This window comes from Rhodnius prolixus, unplaced genomic scaffold (genome assembly GCF_049639745.1).
Source record: "Rhodnius prolixus isolate KJV_2025 unplaced genomic scaffold, Rpr scaffold_10, whole genome shotgun sequence".
NCBI lineage: Eukaryota > Metazoa > Arthropoda > Insecta > Hemiptera > Reduviidae > Rhodnius > Rhodnius prolixus.
The window spans coordinates 19994038-20006916 of record NW_027411615.1 but is presented as its reverse complement, the minus strand read 5'-3'; the positions used below and the strand labels follow the sequence as shown (position 1 = coordinate 20006916).

Here is a 12879-nt window from a genome sequence, read left to right as displayed (position 1 = left end):
GAAGCTGGTTACAAATCACGAAAGCTCCAGACCCATAAAAAAAAAAAAAAATAAAAAAAAAATTAATATTTCAATCAAATGTCTTCCTAATTTAACATTTAGGCAAAAGGAAACTTGGCACGTTTTGAATTACATACGAGGTGTAGCTATTAAATAACGAGACTGATGCTACTACAGAAGAACTATGCATGCGCCAAATCTTACCGACCGACAGCTGTGCAGCGTAAAACTTTCTCTTTCGATTGCAGCGTCTCACGTGCTTGTAGAGAAATCTGTCTTACCGGAACCGTCGTTTGAGTAAGAGGAGTTAGTTTCGTTTTGCCGAAAACATGATACTACACATGTAGTAGAGCAACCAATTGTCGTGAAATTTCACATGAAACTGGGTAAAACCGCTACTGAAACTTATCATTCATTAAAAGAAGTTTATGGTGATGAATGTTAGTCACGTGCGCGAGTTTTTTAATTGGTTCAAGCGTTTCCAAGATGGCCGAGAAGAAGTCGGAGATGATGATCGCCCAGGTTGCCCTTCCACGTCCAAAACGGATGAAAATATCGATTATAAATTCATCAACATTACTACCATGAGGTGTTTGCTCAACTCCGTGAAAGAGTAAGGAAAAAACGACCCGATTTCTGGAAGAACAAGTCATGGGTTCTACATCAAGACAACGCGCCGGCTCACACTGCATTGTCTGTCAAGACGTTTCTAGCCAAGTACAACATCCCAGTTTTAGGCCATTCGCATGACCTGGCCCAATGTGACTTTTATCGTAGATATTATCCCGATTCAATATTGGGTTTTATTTTTTTTTATCCGCAATTATTAAACTTCCAAAAGTGTATAAAGTAAATTAATAATATGTAGTTTCAATTAATTTTAAAGAAGGTTTGAAATCATGTTGTTGTATAATGACAAGAATTTTCTCAACTAATTAGTATGCAGCTAAAGTAAAAGTTTGACCTGACCTTCTAAAACAACGAAAGGTTAATGATATATTATGAAAGTAGAAAATTTTTGCAAATTAATTTTAGAAGCTTTTAGAAAAGTTGTAGTTCGACGACCAAATTTACTAAAGTTTGTTGTTCAGCTTTAAAATGTTAAGATTTTTGTGCCACATAAACCCAAAAATAATCATTTTTTCCTTTCCCAGAAAGATGTTGGTGTTAGATTGAAAATAGGCGGAAATTATAGTCCACAAGAAGTAATTTTTGAGGATGAATTTTCAATTTCTTTTAGGACTGTATCCAGTTCTGAGCGAGAACACTTTTTGGGTAATTCTCTGGGTTGTAACCTAGCGTTTTTTACCATGTACTTCTGGAGTTGAAGGCAAGAGGTTTCATCAGCTAAGACTGACAAGCATGCCACCAATATGCGCGTTTGGTGCGGTGATCCATCCAGTCTTTTTGGTGTTTGTAATATTTTGTTTTCCTTAATCAAATCTTAATACTTTTCTCCTTTTGTAACTTTTTACCTGTTGCGTTTTTTTCTCTCTTCCTTTTCCTAATTGTTTCTGCAAGCATTACTTATTTTATCATTCTTCCAGTAATGATGCACTGCAGTTTAATAATTTACTGAACTTTCTTGATGGCAAAAATTGGTTAAATCTCTAAATTAACTAAATCAAGTGCTCGTAAAAGTATAGGTACATATTGCTGGTGCTACACTTTAATTATTAGATTAGATAATTACTAAGTTCATGTATCTTGTTATTGACTAAATTTTGTTCTAAATTTCAATTTTAATCTAAAACAGTTTTGTTAGCAATAATATTAGGTAATATCTTTAGGCTGTTTATTAAAAGTTTCTTCCTGAAGTTGTACCTTATTTGCAATTTATTTAATTGTTTCAGTAAAGTTTGATACCTTTTTTTATTTGAATTTACTTACGTATTTACATAAAACATGTTTGCGCAACATGGCAACTTCTCGGACAGTTTGACCATCTCTGTCAGAATTATATTGTAAAATGGGAAATTGTTGTTTTATGAAACTAATAAAGTTATTTTATTTTTTAAAAATAAAGTTATTATTTATTATATTTGGATGTACTTAATAAATTAGCCTTTTTTTATGTACATAGAATTATTACTTTTTCATGCATACATTGTTGTTATTGTTGTTTGTTTTGTATTTTAACAATTTTGTGGCAGATGGTTTATGGTCATACCGTGAACGCTTTTGAGACAGCTATGTCTGTAATTAAGCAAAGAAATTTTAACATAGTTTTGAAAAAAAATATTTCAAAAAATAATAGCGCTTAGTTCAGCTTCAACAGAATCAATCAAAAAAGGAATATCTAGGTGAACTGGCTCATAATAGCTGTGAGTTGATGCAGGAGCAGAATATGTCCTGTGGTGTAAGAGGCTCTTAAGATGATTATGGTCGATTATATGCCTTTAAAGTTCAGCAATTTAAAGCCATCCTTAACCGAGTTAAGAATCAAGAATGAGTTTGTTGGCCATTTTATGGGTTTCAGGATTTCAAAATGTGATTAGTGTAAATTCTACTTCGTGCAGCGTTTCTTTTCAACTTTCGGCAACTTTAAGTTTTAGAAATTTTCACTGCAACCAATGTTAACATTTCAATTAGGAAATTGGGAAGAAAGGACGATTGGATCTTGAAAGTTTGGCACATGTTAAGCTGCCAGTCTAAAAACATGAATGCTCGCAAAACGCTTAAAGTAGTTACAAATAATCAAGTACGAGGTCTGTAAATTAAGAAATGAGACTGATTTTTAATATTTTTTATTAAAAAAAAAAATTACAATTCTATAATGTCACCTTCAAAATAACTTCCTTCTGAAGCCAAACAGCGCTGGAGACGTTTCTTCCACTCCTCATAGTGCTCGAACTCCGATACTGGAATAGCCTTCAGCTGGTCGGTTACAGCCGTTTGAATGTTTTCGACTGTCCCAAAATAAGTTCCCTTGAGGTGATTTTTCAACTTCGGGAATAGAAAAAAGTCACAAGGACTCAAGTCAGGCAAATAAGGAAGCTGAGGAGCCACAGGAATGTTTTTACTGGCCAAAAAATCGTTCATTGAAATTGCTGTGTGACAAGGAGCATGCTGATTTGTTTTTTCGATATCCACGGAATCGTCCACAAAGAGTTTCTACCTCAAGGTCAAACGGTCAATCAACGCTTTTACCGTGAAGTTCTTGAAAAACTTCGAAAAAGGGGGTCATTCGTGTGAGACCAAACATCAAGAACAATTGGGTGTTGCATCACGATAATGCTCCTTCTCACACAGCAGTTTCAATTAACGAGTTTTTGGCCAGTAAAAACATTCCTGTGGCTCCTCAGCCTCCTTATTCCAGCCTGACTTGAGTCCTTGTTTTTTTCTCTTCCCGAAGTTGAAAAATCACCTCAAGGGAACTCATTTTGGGACAGTCGAAAACATTCAAACGGCTGTAAACGACCAGCTGAAGGCTATTCCAGTATCGGAGTTCGAGCACTGCTATGAGGAGTGGAAGAAACGACTCCAGCGCTGTGTGGCTTCAGAAGGAAGTTATTTTGAAGGTGACAATATAGAATTGTAATTCTTTTTGAATAAAAAAAATTTAAAAAAATCAGTCTCATTACTTAATTTACAGACCTCGTACTCCCGCCTAAAGTTTTCTACATTCTAATAATTGTAGCAATTTGAAATTGGCCCGGCTCATTAAACGCAAAACATTATGTTACAAATAGAAATTAATGTAAACAAAAAATGAGGATTTTTCTAATAATCTTCTTTTCATCGTACACTATTCAATTCTTTATTATGAAAGAAGCTTTAATAACTTCATTTCAATCTTAGCATTGAACTTAAATTTGTTAATGTTAAAATTCTTTGTTAATGATTTAAAACTAATTGTAAGCTCTATTTTTCTCTTAATCTTTCTTCAAATATCGTTCGGACAAATTTTCTTCCAATTAAATGGTTACATCAAAGTAGGTTACATCATTTTACAGACCTGTCAGAAGAGAAACAGATGTGGTTGAGATTGCTGGGAGAAAAAAAGCAAGAGAGAATGAGAAAAAGGAAAAATAAAAATAAAAAAACTAGAAAGGGAAAAAAATTCTTGACTCAAGCAGGTTGTGAAATATGGTCTGAGTAGTAAATTAAAGTGAGCCAGAGATTTCTGCAAACTCTTACTGTACAATATATTACCTGACATGGCTTTCTCGCCATGGCACTGTACGCCAGGCAAAGTAGAAGAGAGTGCCTGCAATATTTACATTCTTACTTTTTATAGTATTTCCTTATTCTTCTTCTACGGTATCTTCAGAAAGAATTTATCATAAACTATTTCGCTTGCACTTTTTTCCAAACGTTTTTTAATAAATTTTTGGTATCTATTTTATTATATTAAATTCCCAAGGGGAAGTTCATTATAAGGCCTTGGGCACACAGTAAGCGGTCTGCGATATGGGGACGCCATACTGGGCGCGATTCTTTAGTTAGAGCGGTCCAGCTTGGTAGCTTTCTTCTTTAGAAGTAGTAGTGCGTTTTCTTGTTCTTTGGTTTAATTTATATATATTGAGTATGAGCTCGAACTCCTTCTGCTGTTAGCTTTGCAAAGCAAAAAGAAGAAAAGACGAAGTTGGGTGCATAAGAAAAAGAACAATTAGGGGAATACCAACCGCTTATGTATCGAACTGGAGTCACATGAAGATAGGTTCTTCTAGTATTTTCGTATGTCGCGAGAATGAAATAAAAAATGAGTAATAACGTTTCCTAACTTTGGAATCTTTATTTCGTATTACCAGTGTTACGATGTAACAGCTTTTCCAAACGAAACCAATTTTGAGGGTATGATTGTAATTATTTCTAGATTTTGTCCAGGTCAGTTAGTTAGAATTAGGTAAAATCGGGGATTAAGAAAATAAATCTAGGAAATTTAATTAAGAGAAATGAAGCAAGTGGATAAAATTATACTTGAAGAGCACATGGCTGTGTGAAGAGGGCAGCAAGGATAAAAAAGACAATCGACGCGAGCAACATATGGGGGATTGAAAAAAAAAAAACGGACACGAACTCAAAAAAAATACGGGTTGAAAAATTGGTTGCTGTACGGAGCTGGTTGGAGCCAAAACAAATTGGAGTGAAAAGAAATTACCTAGACGGGATTTGCCTCAGGGAGAGGATTCATTGAGCGGAGAACCTCTACTCCTCCAAAGGGTAGCTAGAAGGAATAGTACCTGAGTGGTGGTGAGCTTCCCATAAGAAGACTAGGGAAGAAGTGTAGATTGAAACAAAACCAGGCCTGGGATTGACTGTAAGTGTAGAAAATATAGTTAAGAGTGAGACTAGTTTTCTGGTTCCATTGAGGACAATTATTTCATTAACTATTAATCAAGTTTTGTATTTTTCAGTAGTTAGCAGGGTTTACGATACTGTATTTTTTTGTAAAAAGACTTTTTTTGTTGTGATCAATAATAATATTTTCATAACCCTGAATCTTTATTTAAACCCCTAGCAACATTTCACATGGACAATAGATTTAATTATTTAATGAAATAGCTATCTGGTTAGAGTAGCGGCCAGCAGGGGCGCACTACACAGGTTTGCTAACGGAGAAGCTGTTACTAGGTAACTAGTTGGTATTCTAAATTTATTTTTATTTTTTTTTCCCTTATTATCAAAGTATTGTTTTAATTTTAATTCTAATCACTATTATCGTTATTTGTTTATTATTATTCAGCATATTTCCTCTTCCTTGTTTTCTCATTTCTCCTTACCCCCCCCCCCCCCCCGTCACCACTGAGCTTGCCTTCTCCAGAGGTGTTTGTATTTGTAGAGGGTGGCTAACACCAGGTGGCAAGGAGGTCACGTTGAAATCTGTAATTTTGTACTACCAGATCGCTTGTCTTCGCGACAAAAACTATCCCGCAGCGGTAGACCTCTTACTGTTTGACAGAGATGTTACAACATTGTGTAATACAACTAGACCGCCTGACCGCCTCGGTCGGAGATCGTTGCCCGCCACGACAGACCGCTTTCTGTGTGCTCAAGGCCTTAAACATCTATCTTTTTTTTTTTTATCTTTTATTACAAAATAATTAATTTTTTTAAACATCGTAGAACATAATCACCCCGCTGTTCAGTGTCTCCCCATTAAAGTAGCTTTTAATTTAGAACCAAGGGACCGTGGGCACACCCATGGGAAGTTTTAAGATTTGAAACCCCACAATATATGATAATGCTATAAAAATATACTTATATGAAAACTGTATATTATGTATGAAATTCCAGCTCTTAGACAAGTTTAAATGGCTTTACTCTCCTAAATTAATAACAGAAGAAGAAGAAATCTTTATTTTCGGTAAATTTCGAAACAAAATTGTGACAACATTATAACAAAAAGGAATAAAATGAACATTTGTGTTTTTCTTACCAAAAATTAAAAATAAAATAATTAGGCTAATAATTTCTCTATATTTATTCTTTATTATTATTATTAGTCGTTAGTCTAAGTTCATTTACAGTTATTTTATTTACTAACAATTATTAATGCAGTTTTACTAAGACTTTTTTTGTGTTTTCTCCAGCAGGCCGAACTCTCAGCTAAGAACGCCCTTCATATTAACTCAATATGTGTGGAGTCGTGTCTTCTTCTTTCTGTAAAATCTACATAGAGGGTTCTGCAGATAGATCCATTTGTTGCATGTATTTACTCAGCCTGAAATGGATCGTCAAGAAGATTATGATCGAATTGATTGGCCTAATACCAGAAAAAAACGTACGCAAGTGACTTATAATGAACTTTTTCACTCGTTTTTTGTCCGCTATTTTTGCGTTAACCTTTAAGAATTCAAAGAATGAAGACTCTTCTGCGCAGACAGGCTGCTAAATCTTTCTGAATGCTCGAACACCCAGACTCATTACAATGTCCATCCACGGCAGTATCATGTTGACTTAACTTTGTAGGACTTTTTGCCCAATTGTACTGTCTGCGAAATTAATTTGCATTAGTACAAAAAGGCCAAATAAGAAGAATAAAAAAAAACAACTTTTTGTTTGGAGAATTGATTATCTATTTCTTATTACCTCAAATGCGCAAATTTATTGCAACTAGCTCCGTTTGAGAGAAAACCCCAACACCCTCCTTCATCTGTCCTGAGGCCCGCCCGACAACCTCACAGAGCAATAAGTTTAAATGTACATTATTAATTATTAAGGTTAAGAACGTGTTACCTAAATTATTTTGCAAACTTATTCTCAGACATAATCTTATTAAGTGCTGGTGTAATACCTTAAAATGAAATAATAGTTCTAAAATGAAAATTTAATACACAACGAGCTTAAATAAATAAACGTATTTATAAAATGAGAGTGCTGCAAGATAATAGTTGTTGCTACTCGAGAATCACTGAAGTGCGATTCTTGCACTAGACTCTGAATAAGGAGCAAAGAAAGATGAAACTTAAGGATATTGTCTTCATTCTTCTGTGCTTTCAACCGAATCGTTATTGTTATTATCCTTTTCTTAAAACGCTTATAAACCGTTTTCCTTAAATAGGGAAACCGCAAGAGTTTTCCGTGCTGATCGGAAGTGAATGATCTGAATACACTTATTTCCATCTCTCTTTTTACGTTTTATCTCCTTTATCACCATTTTTCTATCTTTCTTTAATGTCTTTCATTCTATTTTTAGAATTTTCTACTTTTTCTTTTTTACAAAGTCCAACCTGAAATAACAGAATGAAGAAATAAGATGTTTTCTTCTATACCTTGATCATTCTTTTACCTAAAAGCAGACGAAAAAAAAAATATATAAGAAATAGAGAAAAGTAAAGTAACTTCGCCCTCATCTTGTTTGTGTCTTGGCCAAGCAAAGATAAATTAAGTTATATCCCCTTCTATTTCGTAAGTGGGAGCAGACACTCAAGGAAAAAAAAAGAACCATACTAAAATAAGTCTTGTAACTTTCCCTTTGTGCTGTCATTGCAAGTCAGGTCTTAACCACGCCACTCTGAAAACCAATGGTTAAGAACTGGTAGCTCTTCTTTTTTTTTCAGCTTGTACCACTGCCTTGCACAAAAAATACTGTAAGAAAGGAAGTGCATTCGTTTCGGCTTCCATGATATATGCCACAGAAGCTCTCTGAAGCGTATTTGGACCTCATCTGGTCCAAAGTGCATGTGTTAGCTGCAAGAAAATTTACCACAATCTTCGCCCAAGGCAAATCTCATTTGTAATTGAAACCTAAAGTGTGTTTTATTAAGTTAATCTCTAATAATAACGTAGATTTCATACAACGTAACACGCATTTAATGATACGTGAAATCATTTTAGGGGGCTAAAGAAATAATCAAAAGTCAAGATGTTGTATATAATTATCTCAATATAATATTGTATGTTAAAAGACTTTAAAAGATTTAAAATATTCTGTGAAGTTATCAAACAAATGTCTTAAACATGATACATATAAACATTCGCAAGTGGAATTGACTAACCTACTCCATAAAGGTGTAAAAAGGATGAAAAGTAAGTTATCAAAAAAAAAGTAAGTAGATAAAAATCTAAGTAAGTAGTAAAAGTAAATCTAGACATGATTCAAAACTGTAAACTGATAAAATCTGATTTAAACTATAATATTTAAAGAAATTCTAAGTTATAAAAGAATATAAGTTTTAAGAGTTGTCGTAAGGGTGTCGATAAACAAGTTTTTAATATTGTTTGATCATTGATATTCAATAAATCAAAGGATTCATTATCGTATAACTGCAATTACACTGAACATATTTTTTTTTTCACTTTATTTTTATATTTACAACTGCAACAATTGTTGCATTAAGTAAATTTGATCTTACTGGTTCAGTTCACTTGTATTGTCATGGTTAGAGCAATCACCCACTGGTGAAACTCTTTCACAATGATTTAATCACAATAGATCTCTAGGCCACTTCCGCTTCAAACGACGAGAAGGATTGTCAGGAAGGTGAGGAGAGGAGAGTTGTTGGACAAGAGGATTATGATGGAGAGCTAGGAGGCTGTGAAAGTTACGGTAGCGAGACTTTATTAGGTCAGTGACAAAAGGGATGTGAAGGTCACAGTGTGTATGGCAAGGTTAGAAATGTAGAATGGAGCATTCAGGATTTTCCGTAGGATTTTAGACTGTAGCGTCTGCAGGCGTTTGGAGTTACGAGGGTTTGGTTGAGCCCCACACTTCTGCTCCGTATGTCCATATGGGTCTTAACAGTGTCTTGTAAATAGTCAGTTTGTGATTCAAGTCGAGTTTAAATCTGCGGTCAAGTAGTCTAGTAAGTAGCTTGTAGCGTCTGTTCATGTCTTGTCGTTTCAGTCGAATATGTGGGTTCCACGTGAGTCTCTTGTCCAATGTACAGTCCTAAGTATCGTACTACGTCAGCTGGAGGAATCGTTACACCGTTCAGTTGAACTGGTGGACTCGCAGATTTTCGTAAAGCAAACGTAATGTGCACAGATATTTGTTCATTAATTTTTATTTTCCATTTTCGGAACCAGGTTTCGAGAAGATTTAAATGGATTTGAATGTTCTGACTGGCTTGGACCGGATCGGGGTGGGATGAAAGAAAGTGAAAATGTTAAATCTTTTCTCAATTTTAGAGATAGAAATGGTCTATAATTGAGCAAAATCTCATAGCGTCCCTACCATTACAAACTGAGATACCTACCTACCTACCCCATGGCGCTACGGCTCTACTCGGACCTGGGCCTCCTCCACTATTTTTTGCCATTCGGCTTTGCCATAGGCGAACCTCCGCCATCTTCTAACACCCATTCCTCTCAATACTTCCTCCACACCGTCTAACCATCTCATGCGAGGCCTCCCTCTGCTGCGGCTTCCTCTTGGCTTTCCCTCCATAAGTTTTCTTGGAATCCTATTTTGTGGCACATTCTTTTGACATGTCCAAGCCACCTTAACTGGTTCTCTTCCCTACAAAAGATACCAGATCTGGTTCCCCGAAACTCTGCCGAAGCTCTTCATTCTTGCTAATTCTCCAGCCCCATTTTCGCAGACAGACCCAAATATTCGTCGAAGTACTTTTCTTTCCCATATATTGAGAAGTTTTTCGGTAGCTTTTGTAAGTACCCAACTTTCACAACCCTACATAACCACAGGCCGAATGATTGTTTTGTATATAAGGACCTTAGCTCTGTTCGTCAAACTCCTGAATTTGAACGACTTCTGGAGAGCGAAGAAACATCTGTTGCCTGCCACCACTCGTGCTTTTATTTCTTCTGAGTTTCGTTTTTGTTTTTTTCAGTCACGAGGTGCTCCCAGATATTTAAACACATAATTTCCAAGGTTCACGCTGGTCTCCTAGAAGTTTTTAAATAAAAAGTCTTGTCGTCATTTATATGCAGACCCATCATCTTCCTTCCGGCGGCTTTGAATTCTTCAAAAACTCCAGCTAACGCTGACATCGATCGAGCCGCACAGCACAGCATCGTCTCAAACTGTGATAATGAGTCTTAAACTTGTGAAGAAATAATATACAAAACCGTAAAAACTTCAATATCATATAACTCAGCTGCAATTACTATGAAAATGGAAACTTTTCTCAATTGTAGAGATAGAAATAGTCTCCAATTGACCAAAATCTCATAGCGTTCTCCAACCATTTACAAACTGAGATATTGAGACTCAATATCTTTTTAGATAGATGCTTAGCCACAGAATTCGCAAAATGTCACGCAATACTTAGATCACGAGTTTCCTGGAAGGCAATCGATAAGTAAGTCCAAGTGTTAGGCTTATGCGTGTCCAGATAAATAATACTGGAATTTTTTTTTACATCTTGTGAGAAATTCTATGTGATTCAACTACATGAATTGCCTTCGAAATTAATTTTTTATTTTTTAACTTTTAAAGATAATTTTTTTTTTACTCAATAAATAATGCAATGAGATGTGAGAAATTCCAATATGCTTGAACAAGTTTTCTGAGAATAACATTATTATTCCAAAAAGAAAGCATAGAAGGTTAACATTTGATGATACACTGCTTTTAGAGAGCCATAGAAATGGAGGAAGAACTGAATAAGAGATTGGAACAAACCCTAACATCTGTGCAACCCTGTAAAATTTCCAATATTGTATTTTACATGCAAATTTAGTATTCAAAATGAATTCAATTTCAAAGGCGAGGTTAGAGCTAGTTTCTGCTCAATGAAATTTGAACAATAACAAACAAATTTCTCTGAAGGTGAGCTTAGAAATTTTTTATTTTTTTTTAACAAAACAATTTTGCCATAAATAGACCAGCTGTTCAGAACAATATATAAAATTAATGAGATGAGAAACTACCCAGTGGTACCACTCCACATAAAAGTTTAATAGCTTTAGTATTTTATTTTAGAGCAAATCAGGAGGCCATTAAGATGTTTAAGAGGATCGTCAGTAAAAATTCGAAAAGAGAGAGACGGCAGACTAAATAATTTCTAATTTGCCGCAAAGTTGATGTAGTAGTTTATAAATAAACCAGTGCCCTGTGACCTTAGCCTTTGATGTGTAATGGTGACCTCTGTCGCCTTAGTTCTAACTACCCGAATAGTAGAGCTAACTCTGTGATATAAAACCCTTTTGTTTAGAAAATTGTTTCAGGACTAAAGATGGCCCTAAATAGCAATCAGCTGAAGATGGCCAGTAGAGCCTGAACGTTTAGAAATTGTTTAAAAAAAATAAGAGAAAAAACGGTCTTAGACCATCAGTGAAGGAAGAATTTTCATTTAACCATAATCGATTTCAACAACCTGAACTCAGAAACAAAAAAAAAAAAAAATGATCAGAGCTTGAGGCAGAACTGAACTGTTGAAGGTTTGAATTCAGTGACAAGAACTTATACTGTGAAAGTGACTTAACTATGAGTTAAAAATGATTTATACTCTTCTACAAAGTTTATTAAACAGAAATACTGTATTGGAAAAAATAAAAATAGACGATTAGTTCACTGCCAGTTTGTGGCCTAATTGAAAGATTCGTATTAAACTAAATCAATCGTTCTATTTCTTACAAAGAATGAAATAATTAAAAGCTTATATGGATATTTTTTTTCAGAATATTACTTCAAAGCTGGATAGCCAAAAGAATTATTATTTAACCACCTTATTTTTAGACAGTGCTGCAGACATTAGAAATAAAAAACTTAAGGAAACAATTAAGCAAAAGAAGCCTAGTTTAGGTTCAATGAACGATTCTTCAATATATCAAGTACAGAATACAAAATTGTTGGCCGATACTTTTTTGTAGAACACTGACTTTTAATGCTGGAACTAAGGAAATCAAGGCTTGTGCTTAAACAGCTGAAAGGATTCATACAGTCATAATTTATTTAAATCCTATCATACAAAGTCATAACGTGAAAAAGTTGTAGAAGATGATGAGAAAACATAAGAAATGTTAAGAATAACAAGAAAAACTGTAAATGCATTCAAAAAATCCAAAACTTATATGTTAAATATTTTTATTTCGCATAAGAGTTACAAAAATACATTAATGAGGGGGGCACAAATAAAATTTAGATAATCCATCAAAAATGTAAACAAAAAATAGCTTTTGGTAGTCAAAAAAGTATTGGCACACTTTTATTTGTTTATGTATACAGGGTGATCCATTTAAAACGCACCAATCGCTAATAACTTTTTAGGAAAGTCGAATTTCGAAAAACCCATAAAGTAAACTATATGTTTTTTTTTGGTTTAGTTTTCAAATTTTCCACTCCCGATGCTGTATCTTCATGTTTTGCGGAGTTACGGTCAAAAACCCGATTGGGGTTTCATAAGGACCACTAGTTTTGACAATGATTATAAAAACTACATAAAAAAACTGTGAAAAATAACGTTGACCCCGTTTCGATATCCCTAATATTAGTCGAAATATTTTAGATCAAAGTTACAATTTTATCTA

General features: G+C 34.5%; 1 protein-coding gene and 1 long non-coding RNA gene across 4 annotated transcripts in view; one reads left to right on the top strand and one right to left on the bottom strand.

The window, feature by feature from the left end:
* LOC141457327 (uncharacterized) overlaps positions 1 to 12879 on the bottom strand; it is a 315830-nt gene that overhangs the window by 248231 nt on the left and 54720 nt on the right. The gene's annotated exons all lie outside the window — the stretch shown is intronic.
* Positions 4575 to 11966, top strand: LOC141456664 (uncharacterized). 3 transcript variants are annotated; one of them, XR_012459918.1, is made up of 6 exons: positions 4575 to 5577; positions 6537 to 6727; positions 8007 to 8198; positions 8284 to 8475; positions 10986 to 11179; positions 11333 to 11966. It is a non-coding gene; the product is annotated as an uncharacterized lncRNA (long non-coding RNA). The 3 variants fall into 3 exon arrangements; XR_012459916.1 differs by having other exon boundaries at positions 4578 to 5263; XR_012459917.1 differs by lacking the exon at positions 8007 to 8198 and having other exon boundaries at positions 4777 to 5263.